The sequence below is a fragment of the Megalops cyprinoides genome, chromosome 11, assembly GCF_013368585.1.
Source record: "Megalops cyprinoides isolate fMegCyp1 chromosome 11, fMegCyp1.pri, whole genome shotgun sequence".
NCBI classification, from domain to species: domain Eukaryota; kingdom Metazoa; phylum Chordata; class Actinopteri; order Elopiformes; family Megalopidae; genus Megalops; species Megalops cyprinoides.
The window spans coordinates 28,196,874-28,210,898 of record NC_050593.1 but is presented as its reverse complement, the minus strand read 5'-3'; positions in this window follow the sequence as shown (position 1 = coordinate 28,210,898).

The following is a 14,025-nucleotide window of genomic DNA, read 5'->3' as shown; positions in this document are numbered from 1 at the left end:
GAACCTTCAGTTCTAATTGGCTATATCCACGATCAGTAAAAAGAGCTGAAGATTCAAAATTTCATTTAGATGTTTCATTAAAATGGCTGAGCGATTAAGAAAAGGTAGATGTCCCTATGTCCCAAATCAGCTATGTTGTCTCTTTGAATAATTAAATTAATTATTCAAATATCTTGCAACTAATGGAACCTTTTTTCCAGGTCACAAAAGAAAAAATAACATGCCAGGTAATTCATCAGTATTCTAAATGAATATTAATGTTTTATCAACAGATGCATTACAATGTCATTTGTATTGTATTGGATGAGACATTTTTTATACTCATTGTCAAAAACAGTAAGGGTTGCACATTTTGAGTTTTATGCCTCTTGAAGTTTAACAATGGTGATGCTGGAATACAGAATTCCCCTTGAGAAAACCCACTGCATCAGATGTACCAATTTTGCTTTCTGGTCTTCTCACATAGGGTACCAAGGGGATATCCTAAACTTCCTAGTGAGAATGAACCTAAGGCAATATTCATCAAGTCATTTTCCTAGAATGCAAAATTCTTGAGTGGTATAAAATTCCCTCATGACCTTTGAGTAGAGAGTATGAATGCTCTTTTTCTTCAGCTGGAAACTCTTCAACACAAATGATTTCAGCCTCCTTTATAATCCAAATAGCATGTGATTTCCACAGAAACAAACTTAAAATCTTAGACAACATATATTTCTTGTCTTCCTTGTGTGGTTGTGCTAATTAATTGTTTTATTATTTGAGCTTTTTGAAGACAATGTTTGCCATGTTAATAGTATTTTGCAATAGGTGTTAATTATAGTATATTGGAGCCTGAGTAGTTGAGTTGTTACTTACCATGTTCAACCTCAGCCGTGGTTTTCAGCTGACAATGACTGGGAGTCCACAGCAGCAGAACAAATTGACTTCAGGGGGGTAAGGGTTGGGTATGTCAGCAGGGGTTACTTGTCTTACCACTCTCAGGTACCCTGCAATTCATCAGGCACCAGAAATTTGTACGGATGACATCAGCAAAGTAGCGCCTACCTTTCAATGAGTGACCACTCCACTGTTGTGTGCAGTGTGACTCAAGGTGCAAAAAAAAAAAAAAAAACAGTCATTGGCTGTGTATGAGTGTATCAGAAGTTTGCATTTATTTCACCTCAGTGCTCCTGCGTGAGCCTAGACCCCATTTGATGATTCTAAAACAGGTTTGCGTAAAGGAGAAGCATAAAGTGCAATGTTATCATAAGATGCCGTATGAATTTGCATTCTTATTACCTTATTATCTTTTGATGTAATGTTATATTGAAATGTGATAAAGCATTATTGTGAATCTTGTCTCAGGAGGCAAAAAAAGAGGGCAGTCAGAACATGCTTAGAGAAACTACCCAAACAGACAAAGCATACTATGACAAGTTACTGTGTGGTGTCGATATTATTATCGAAGCATTTATTTGGCACCAGGGCAACGTACATTGAATCAAAGCTAGTGAGGCTTACACCGGGGCAAACCATGGGCAAGACATCAATCTGAAATAAGCTTCTTTTTAAACCTAAGCTGTTGCATTTTATTAAATGGCATAAGCCAAGTTTATGCAGCCTCATTCAGCCTTTGGTCTTTTGCTGTATTCCGCCCTGCAATCCAGCCCAATGTTCAATAAAATGAAGATGAAAATGAAATCATGGTTAAACAAAATACATGAGCATTTATTATTAGTGCTGTGGGTGTTGTGGCACAGAGAGTGCTGGACAACTGCTATACAGTAGCAACCCTACACAGAAACATTCATTCTTGTAACCGTCTGATTCGTGACGTTGGTGAGAACTGAAAATTAAATCTGTTTAAAATTTAATCTTTGGTAATGAGCCAAAGTCAGTGTTATGGATCAATTTGTTTATCTTTAGTTTATTTAACAAATCTTTGTTGTTTTGATTTTCACTTTGTTAATTTAAATAAATAAATAAATAAACAATTTAAAATAAGGTTATACTGAAAGATACTCCAGAACCTTACACACATACACACACACACACACACACACACACAAAGAAACACTCAACTCAAGTTCACCAAGTTCACCAAGCACCTGGTAAACTGTAGCATTATGAAGAAATCCATATTCAGCTTCAGCCATCCTTTTACACCTGACATGGGAAAAATATGACACCAATCAGAGAGTCAGGACCTCCATGGGCTGCTGAACATGGTGCAGGCTGTGCACTGCATGGACACAGTACACAGTGTCAGTGCATGAGGACTGCCAGGAGATGAATACAGATTGCAGGTAGAGGAATCCATGAATAAATGAATTTCATGGATCTGTTCAGTGGTGAAAAAAGGGAACCTGGACCTTGGATCCAATTGAGCTTCACAGGATGACCACATTTTTTGGTTTCAGTAGTGTTTCAGTAGAGGTGTTGTACTTTACATATGGATCCAAGGCAGTGCAATTGTGCACATCACAGAAGTGTTCTTTTTTTTTTTGGAGGGGGGGGGGGGGGGGGGGGGCAATGGCTGATTTCCTTGTTGAGTTATTAGTCCACATTGCACCTGAACTTTAATAATGAAAGCTGAGCTCATAAGAAAATAAAACAGTTCTGTAATTGATATGAGCCTTTCCAATACTACTAAAAACATCAATATCAATTTTGCTTTAAAAAAAAACTCATTTTCATTGGTAATCAGGTCGACAAATAACACAGCAAAAGCAATAAACAGTATGGACCTTTGTACAAGCTACTATGAATTATAATATCTGAATGTATTGTTGCTTTTTTATATGAAATAGTCCATTCATAAATTGAAGTGTAGAGGATTTTTATGAAGGAATCTGTATTCTGTAGCACTCCACAAAGGAACTGATTGAAGCACCCAGAGACTGACAGAGAGAAGGTTGTAAGACACTGTTCCAGCTGTTCTATCAGTGCCAGATATTTTACAGTACTGTGCCTTGTGTGGAGCTATCTCCAGTTTAAGCTGTAGGGAACATTGTCAAATGGGTGACTGAATCATCATGCCAGTCACCCCTGTCAAATGACATGTTAAAGTACAACGTGTTAGCCTTCCTGATGCAGAACTAGGTTTGGTTTTGCACTGGAAATAAAATAAAAGTAAGTCTCAGTAAGCCTCTGTTCAGACCTTCCTGTTTTCTGCACTGTGTGAGTTTGTTTTTTGGGCCTTTATTGGTGTTAATGGAACCTATGCACCTGTTGCTGATAATTACGTTAAGGATTTCCACAGAGTAAGGATGGCCCTGACTCTTTTCTTTGTCATGTTTAATAAACTAAATGTTGAACATTTTATTGATAATTGCATGGAGTCATCAAATGGGCTACATTCAAATCTTAAAAAGTAATAGAAACTGTCAGATATGTTTACTTTCACTGAACATAGCCCTTTCTGATTATAAACAGTATTGTGATTACACACAAATTTCATTGTTCTCCACTTATTTGACTTTTCATGTTCATGTTGAAGAGAGTAAACCGACTTAAATCTGACTTCAGTCTAGTCTAGTTAAAAATGTGCATTTCTTGGAAATTAATGAAACACACTCATCTCAAGCAAAATCCCCTGATTTTGGGCAAACTCCACCACAAATGTAAATCTCCCACATGAATTTTCTTAGTGGTAATTGAGCTGTGGAACTCTTCTCAGAGGCACTTATGCAGGGTGTATTTTGCATTGCAACTCTGAATGCCCTAAATGATTACACTCAAGTCATGCAAGAAACATAATGGTAAAAAAAACAGTTTCTTTCAGTGAGAAAAAAGAAGTGATTGTTTACTTCTTAAAACAATGTCGCTTATGCAAGCTGCACCATTGTCTCTGTATTTAATGTAAAGTAGCATGCAATGGTTTTATTTTTCTTCAAAATGTATGTTTCACATCAGAATTACATCACCTCAGATCCTCCCCCCCTCCTTTGCTTCATATTTTATCAGAATTACTTTAAAGGTCACATATGAAACAAAAATAATTTTGAGTGTGCCATCTGCAATGCATTATGGGAATCTGGACATGGGTAGCAGGTGCAAAATGTAATTGTGGTTCCGAAAGTACAGATAAGAGAGCCACATTCACTTGGGACTGGCGAGTCAGAAGAGATGTGTGGGAGCGGTAAATGGTAATTCTATTTCTCAGTAATACACGTCAGAAAATGGGCATGGAAATATCAAAGGGCTGTAGGTGCTTTTAATTTTCTTTGAGGGAGGCCTGGCAATAAAGTGTGGCTTGTGGTGATAAGCTAAAACTGCTGGAGCACATCAATCCAGTTAAGTAAGGCCATTGAAGGCTGTAAATATTTAATTCTTTAACATGCAATATGTGATTTTTGGTCTTGAGCTTGTAAAGCCATTTTTGGGGCAGTATCGACCCTTGTTGTGTATAAGATTATTTTTGTGCAAAATCCATACACTGGAATCCTGTGACATGACTCTCAGTGAGGCTGTTTCACTGTAGCAACCAAATCATGAAAGCTGGGATTCGGTTACACAGTTGAACATTTGCAATATATTGTCTTAAAGTAGTCACCAAAACAAATGTATCTGTATATGAAAGTACACCTATTTTCAGCTATTACACAAGCAATTTCATATTTATTTGCCACTGTTAACTTGCAGGTAAAGGTAGGCTATTGCATTTCAGGATATCTGCCATTTAACATGGACATAAACATGCAAGTCAAACATAAATATGCCTTATACCTGATCAGTGCATATTTGATTGTAAAGTTTTCTCATGTGATGCACAAATGAAATTAACATACTCATTTGATGTATGTCAGTTATTCATGTAATCGTACCTAATGATGTATTACATGAATACCTGACTGTAGTAATTTTTTAGTTGAATACATTTCTGTTCAGCTAGACTGCTGTTCATATAACTCTAACCCTAACTCTAGAGCTTTATGGCAAAAGGGAACCATGTACTCCTTCTATTTTAGCAAGGGTTCCAGGTCACATAGAAGCAAATCTCCAGAATATACAGTGAACATGGGTTCTTCTCAATAAGCTCAAAAAAGCTCTGCCTTTTTATGCCAAACAATGAGCATTTCCAAAAAGCTCCATTTTCATTTGATCTGACCATGAGACATGCTTCCATTTTTTTTTTATTCCAATGTAAGTGATTAATTCAAGTTGCCTCTTAGTGTGGCTTGCCTTTTCTTTCTTGCAACCCGACAATGAAAGCATGCATGCACCTTGTAATATTTTTGTGCTATTTATTTATTTATTTATTTATTGAATGTACTGTTAAGTTCTCCAAGTGTTGCTTTAGACATGTGGTTGCCTCTGGAAACACTTGACTCATAGTCCATGGTGGCAAGATGAATCATGAACATGGATCTTCTTCTTGGCAAGGTTGCCGCTGCATGTGTAGAATTATTTTTTTTTAACAATGAACACTACAGTAGAAAGCAGTAGATCCAACTTTTTGTGGATTCCTTTATAACCATCTTCCATCTTGTGGAGGTCAATAACCGTTTGCATGCAGTGTTCACAGAGCTCTGCGACCTTAACTATGATAATGCATGCTACTGATAAATCTTTTTTTTTTCCTGTGTTACTTGCTTCCTGTTTTCCTGTGTTACTTACTTTTATATGGCAGAAAACAGGATGCCTTTGGATGTCTGTGTATAGTCAAGTCTCTATTATATTGAACTATCAATAGGCAGAATGTTGGTGTACAGTTATTTGTCATTATATAATAATAGTGTGAATGAAGGCTGTCCTGGTGTTTTCTGAATGAAAATTGTATTTTATCTGTTTTGTGCAATGCTATCGAATGCTATTACTGCTACATTAAATGTACCAACAAAACTAGTTTACATGCAAATCATATAAAATACAAAACATACATTGCATTACATCTCAACTTTTGGAATACATTCTTTGTATGGTGTTTAGATTGAGTCAGTCAGCTTTCCAATGTGAGATGAAGAGCTTTATTAGTGAAAGAATGGCAATGAGGATTCTTCTGAGATGTTTTGTAATGTTTCCATCTGGTCACACAGTTATCAATATCAATATCATAGCTGTGATATTTGTTTACCATTAAGTCCCGCTTTACTACCATGCTGTTTTTTTATCACTTCTATTTGTGGTTTTGTGATAAATGGGGCAAAGAGCAAAACATATTTAAGGATGTGAACCATAGCAGCACATTTGTGTATTACTGCAAATGCATAATGATATATTATTAATCTCCTAAAGCGATTTTTCTGACTTATGAACAGCATCCAAAGTCTATGCTATAAATTTGGCTCAGTGAGGTTTATGTGTTTGGCAATAAATATTAATTACAGGTTGCATTTTACCAAGCCTCTCGCATTAGTTTATTTTTATTTTTGTTTTATGAGTGTGGCTAATGGCAGTGTAGTATGAAAGTGACAGGTAGGATCAAAGGTTACTATGACTACCATAAATTACAGAGATTCAAACAAAATCATATAATTATCTTGCATACGTTTTGTTAATTGATAATAAATTCAGGATTCGATATTTTTCGCTGCTCATTCGAGGATTCTCACCCTGCATTGGCCTTATGCGTTGAACAATATGAATAAGAGCAAAATTCAGACATGGCAACTATCACGGGATCTGGGGTATGTGGAATTAAAATGGCACCACAGCAGGCAGTATTCACAATCCTGCCTGGTTTGATCATATCTCTCTCTTCCGCAATGGAGTTCTGCCAGAGTGTTCTAGTGCATCAAATTTTAGAAAGGTTTTAATGCACTTTATTCCTTTGAAGGGTTCAGGCTAAAGCATTGCTGAAGTTAAATTGCAAGGCATTCTGTAAATTCTGCAGTATGTATGCAGAGAGGGAAGGAAGAAAAAAAAAAAAAAACACCACAGGACATAAGAAATAGCAATGTTTTATTACAGGCTTAAATCCAGAGCTTAATTAAAAACGAGAAGACGTAAAGCACATCAAAAGTCTCCATAGAGGTTTGGTACACTAGTCCCTACTGACTTGAAGGTGAGTGTGTGTGTGTTTTTTTCCCCCAACAATCTCAAGCAGTTCTCTAAGGATGAGAGATCCAGCAGGTTCTGCTTAGTATCCTTCATTGCCAGCTGGGGATTAGCAGTCTACAGCACTGTTTATCCTATGGCTCCAAACAGGGAAAGAGCGGAAAACACTAAAACATTGCAGAAATGAAAACACAAAAAAATGCAGAAATAAAATCATTTGCGGTGCTTCTAAGAATTAACGCTAGGAACCCTGACCTACTTTTTAGGTTTGTTGAAGTTTTGGAGTAAGTTTTAGGCAGATTACTCAAGATCTGTAATATCTATCCACACATGCAATATGTCATTTTATTCAGAGCTAATTAAGCTACTGGAAAATACCATCATCAGCCCTGAACATGAAATGAGGTGTTTTTTCTGTTCTGAAAAAAAGAAAAAAAAAAAAGTTAAATGCTCCATCCAAAAATGTGTCATTCATCTCTACAGAGATTGATTGTATAGAGTATGTGGATGGATTGTATACATATAGAAACCATGTCAGAGGGAGATTCCATTGCTTTGCAATGTAAAAAAGTATCGTTTGATTTCCAGATGATGCTATTATCAGAAATTTGAAAGTTAGAAGTGTTGTCTTTTATTTATTTTCAACACACTGCAAGTAAGAAATATTGATAATATAGTATACCTGTAAAACTTGTATATATTGCAAAATATAGCTATTGTACAAGGTACAACATCAATACAGAACAAAAACGCAAAACTATAGGAGTTTTGAGTGACTCAAATAGATGTAATAAGAAATCAGTTCATATTTCAGCTATGTCACCAATGAAAAGAAGAACAGCTTTGGTTGATGATCGAATTTGCACTTGCCGTCTGTGTGGTCAGTTGAGCTGAAAGAGATGCATACCTGAATACCCTGCAACTATCAACAGGCAGAGATTGTACCTTAGTTGTATACAGTCCTGTTATTTACTGACATCTGATTGAACACCATTAATACCCATATTGAGTGTACATAGTTAAAAATGGAAAATGTTTCTATGTACTGAAATGATCAAGATATTGAATGGAGATAATATTATTCCATAATATTCCACTTTGTCGTTATTGGCTAATAACACCATGCACGCAGCTTGTGACAGTTTCAAAGTAAGAGCGCAATAAAATTCCCAAAATAGAAGACCTAAAGCCCAATAACATGAACTACAATAACACAGAGTACAACGCCATGAACTGTTACAATGTGTGTGTAAATCTGGCCTTAGTCTGGCAGAAAGGGTACACTTTAAGGGTAGACTTTATCTAGCTGTAATTAAGAGATTATAATTAGTGATTGTGCTCTCTTTAAAGGGAAATAGGGGAAGCGAGTTGCATGTGTGTGCAGTTTACATAAGTCTTATTGAAATTTATCACACAAAGCTATCACTAAAAGAGTCTGACATACACTCTGTCATTGTAAGGTTTTTTTTTTTGTTAATGTTGTCTCTGAAATGGCGTTGTGCATGGTTTAACAATGATAAAGTCAATAAATGAACTCTGAAATGCAATATTTCCACCCTTACTTACCTATGGATTAATATACCCCAGAAGGGAGTGAGGGTGTTAAAACTCTAAAAGCTCTGAAAATAGGAAAAACGTTTAGACACACTGCTTAGTGAATGTTTTAACAAATGGGTTTTAACAAAGTCAGGCTTTCCTATTAATCATGAAAGCTTGGGGATTTGTTCCTTATTTCATTCATTTGGATGCATGCATTATTAAGTGTTTAACCAATGCCAATGTTAGAATATATCATACTAATCAGGCATCAGCTGCATGACCTCACCCTGTGCACAGCACTATGCCCCACTAGCCCTTACAGACAGGTTCCAGTCAAATGTGTATTAGCAGTTTTTTAACATTGAAAAGTGTTTCCTCAGCTTTTTGGCACTGTCACTTTAAATCAATGTGGATGCAGTATAACTTCCGTGGCCCTTACAAGTAATAATGACAAGAACAAAATTTTAAACAGTGTAGATATGTACTAGTTTCTGAAGATGGCCCAGACTGGGTAAATATAATGACCTACTTGTCATGGTCTAAAAGGTTTGCTCTGTTTTGGAACATAGAACATGTGCAAATTTTTAATTCAGCCTTACAAAGTTTCCAAAGCACCACAGATTCCTCCTGCATTGGTAGTCTGCTGTCCAATGTACGGTACATTAAACAAGTATGTAAAAATAAGCAATAAACCTGCACTATCCAGTTAATGGTCTATGTGGCAAAATGTTCTTTCAATAACAACACATCGTAATCAATATTATTACATTTAATAAGTTACAAGTCATTACATAGTCATTGCATAATTTCATCTTTTATTGTGCATACCATAAAGCTGTCAAATGTGTTTAACAAGATTAATTATTCAATCAGAACTAAGCATGGGCTCATTACTTATTGATATGCAAAATTGATATTGATTGAATGAGAGTGAGATTTTTAACTGGATGGCAGAGTGTAAATCTCCACACTTTGTTCCACTCAGACATCACATTCTTTTAGAAGCCCAATACATGTATTTGTTTGCCTTTCCTGACTAGCAGGAAAAAAGAAGGACAATTTACATAATATTTCCTATCCAGATTTCATCAAGAAATGTTCTTGAATGTTAACAGTTCAACTTCCAAACCAGGCTGTCAAAATGGGTTCTGAGACAAACATGGCTTCCCTGATTAACCCTTGGCACTTGAAGGGTATCAGTGAATCATTGCTCTGCTTATTTGTGGGTGCCAACCCCAAAAGACACACATAGAACCAGACAGGTCAGTGTTTTCTTGGCAATGGAAATTGCAAGGCTATGACTTTCATCATAGACTTCCTTTAGTGGCAAGAAAAGCAAACGGTAGATAAAATGAATGGAAAAGCATACGCAACTAAAAATGAACAAAAGAGCTTTTTTTTATTTTTACAAAATATAATGCCATAAAATGAAACCTTATTACATTTTACATTTTTTAACTCTTTTTGCATTTTTGCATTAAACATGCCTTTGAATTTCCTAGTTACAATTTGTTACATTTTTCAAAACTGCTAGCCATTTTGCCTCATTTTAAAACATTTTTTTCTTTTACTTTCATGTGTTTGACAGTATTTCCTCCCTTCTGTCTGTGCAGAAATGAGCTTAGGCCGTGTGGCTGGCTATGGTGCCCAGCATCCTTCATGGTTTCCATGAAAAGTACAGGGGCAGGTGCTCTTGAAAATGAACAACAATTTGAAATTTCCCTTTTTTGTATAAGTCACAGGTAGACAGCCCTCTGCTTTGATTCACAGAATTGAGAGAAATACGGGAAGGGACAGGAACATGTCTCTATCAAAGGTTGTGGTAGCAGCTATTGTCACCTATGTTTCAAAGACTATTTTGTGCCCTTAGAATCTACTGTCTGATCATGCAAAATTCTGAGCTGTGTTTTTATGTAGTTTTTAGGCAGGCTGTTTTGAAAATGACTTACAATGAGATATGGAGCTTTGATACATTGGACTGATAGAAGCACTGAGTCAACATGCAACCATAGTGTTCTCTGTATTGTGTAAGGTTTGTCAGACTCCAGATTTCCAGCTCATAAATCACATACAAGATAAACAAATCAAGCAAACAAAACAAAAAGTATTATGCTAATCAATGGGCCAGGTGTACAATCAATTTATGTGTTGGCATATCATATTCACTATCATAAGAATTTGCTCAGTTCATAGTTCCTGCAACTTACAGACAGATATACTCTTAAGTGTTTTGTTTTGTTTTTTGTTTTTTTTCAGCTATGTTCTCAGTACTTTGGTCAAGCAGATTTTTCTCCATATGACACAAAAGGCTTCTGCCTGCGTATGCTCATTAGTTTTTAAAATATTCCAGACAGATGGGGAACATTGACAATAACACCCTAATCAGGCAGCTGTGGAAATGTGTACACAAGACATAATGAATAATCAAGTGCAAGGCACCAAGTGTTTCACACTAATAGTAAGGTGTTCTAATTAGGTTCCCACAACTGTCCTGGTTTCTAGGAAAGCAACCCTTTCCTGTAATTAAAAAACTTGCTTGCTTCTGGGTTAACCACAAAATTCAACTGGGTTTAAGCTGTGCGCTTTTAAATTTGAGCATACAATGTTCAAATACATTTCCTGAAAACAATTATCAGACAAATGCATTATAATAGAAACACAGACACAGTGTACAGTAGGGACAAAGAAATAAACATGCAGTGGGGCTCAGCATGTTATTGCATATATCATGCTCATTACTGTTATATGAGAGGCTTTAATAAAAATAATAATAATAATAATAAATAAAACATGAAAATGTGTAATTAATATGTTATTAAAGGTTCTGTCATCACTTTAAGCTATGTAAAGGAATCCAGGCAGTTCACTACAATGTAACATGGCAGAAAATGAAATGGGCGTCTATAACTGTTTTAACTGATAGTGGCCCCACACCTCTAATGACCATTATGGCTGTCCTCGATGTGTAAACTGATGTTTTGTTGTAAACTGTAATGTCTTCTTTTTTGTTGTAAATGTGTCATTGTCTGAAACTTCATCTGCTGCTATTTTTGTCCAGCTCTCTCTTGAAAAAAAGAGATTTTTATTCTCAATGAGCTTGTAAAATAAAGACTAAATGAAAAGCAGAGGTAATTGTGCTCTTCACATGACATGGTAAACTCATCACTTCAAAATCAAGCTGGAAAACAATGTACTTACAGATCACCAAAGGCTTAAATAATAGCAAACAGTATTTATCCTTTGGGATTTCGCCAGAACATTTGCCAAAGACCCCCCACAGTTTAGAATAATTCATCTGCCTTATTAATTTTGGACAATGACTTGAGAACTGCTGAAAAATTATGATGGAAGGCATTCATCTGTGGAACACACGGGGAGACCAGGTGTTTACCACTTTGACAGCGTCAGTGACTTTGCTCCATATGGTTTTATACATTATCATAGGCATGGAGCTGCCATAGCCACACATAGTAATGCTCTGTCTCACCTGTCACTGTCTTCATCTGCGCTTGCACTCACCTCCAAAGCACCTTGTGCTGTCTTTCCAAGAGCTAACATAGTTACCTGAGGAAAAAAAAGTCACATTTCTAACAAAGTGTAATGGTGACAAAGACAAAGGTACAGCCTAAGGGGCTCTGCTGACAAAAACAAATTTATGTCGACTATGCTTACACCAGTATTTATCAGGCCTGGATTTTCAAAGCATTCGGTATGCTGTAGTTCCTTTTTTTCCAGATTTGTTCAGCTGGGATGTGATCCATATTTAATGTCTCTTGAAGGAGTTTACCAAAATTTCTTTGCAAAAAAAGCACCTAATATACACTATATGGACAAAAGTATTCGGACGCCTGACCGTTACGTTGTAATGACATTGTATTCAAAAACATATACTTTAATATGGAGTTGGGCTCCCTTTTGCAGCTATAACAGCTTCCACTCTTCTTGGAAGGCTTTCCACAAGATTTTGGAGTGTTTCTGTGGGAATTTGTGCCCATTCATTCCATAGAGCATTTATGAGGTCAGGTACTGATGTTGGACGAGAAGGCCCGGCTCACAATCTCTGTTCCAGTTCATCCCAAAGGTGCTCGATGGGGTTGAGGTCAGGGCTCTGTGCGGGCCAGTCAAGTTCTTCCACACCGAACTCATCAAATCATGTCTTTATAGTCCTTGCTTTGTGCACTGGGGCACAGTCATGTTGGAATAGAAAAGGGCCTTCCCCAAACTATTGCCACAAAGTTGGAAGCATAGCATTGTCCAAAATGTCTTGGTATGCTGAAGCATTAAGATTGCCCTTCACTGGAGATAAGGGGCCTAGCCCAAACCCTGGAAAACAGGTGTGGCCAAATACTTTTCTCCATATAGTGTATGTGTGTTTGTGTGTGTGTGTGTGTCTGTCTGTCTTTGTACTGGCTTGATCAGTAACTCAGTAATCTGCTCCAGATCCTAAAACAGCAAATTAAATTGTTAATGTGTATAAGTGTCACAAGTAAACAGGAATAAACTGAGGAAAAAAAAAGTTTTACTTGTGTATTGCTGTTACCATAACCGTCCATCCAGTAACTCATATCTTTAAAAAGACCAATAGCAGATGCCTGTGATATCAAATCCAGGCCAATATTCAGATAAAAGCCTGATCAAACTCAACTATAAGTTCAAATGGAAAGAGATCCAGCATACAGAATGTACTTTCAGGACCACTGCTGTGCTGTCAACCATGGTTTCCATGTCAGCTGTTTACAGCATCCCTCCTCCCAAACACCCCCCCCCCCTTCTTTTGCCTGTTTATGATATCTAACCAGGGGGACAACAACCAAAGTACCCCTTTAGCCACATCAGATACAAACATCATGCTCTAATTGTATGAAAGTTCATTCCTACTGAATTACATTTTAGATTTTAGTTCTGTTAAGACACCTATTGACTAGTAGCTAACTGTGTTCAATGTGTTATCAAAAAACACACTCCCTACACAGAGTAAATTAACTTCAAATGATAAAACAAAACACTGTTCTTTATTTTTGAGTTCTCCAATAAACTGAAAACAAGTCCTCAGCACCACAGCTTTATAATTAAGCAATGCTTCTAAACAAATCCCCTCAACAGCAGTGCTGAGGATTATAATTGTTTTCAGCCTACATGAGACAAACAAAAATACCCTACTCACTGTGCCTTCCCAAAAGGAGCCAGTGTGTTGGTCGTGGAACAAACAATCAATCATTGGAGCTGGTGAGTGGATTACAGGGGACTTGCTGTGCATATGTGCTTTTAGGACAGGAGAAACAGATTTCCTATGGTTACTAAATTGGCCACTGCAGCCGTTAACACAACAAAGAAGGGCTGCTGTCTCTGAAGCTTAATGAAACATGAGGGATCTTCACTAGTATTATACTTTCCAAATGCTCCCCTCTGCCCTAAGAGAGTTGTCAGAACTCAGCCTTTTGAAATAGTTTTCGAATAAGAAGCTGATTCCTGCTGCTAAACAATGACTCAGCGATTCATTGAAAACGT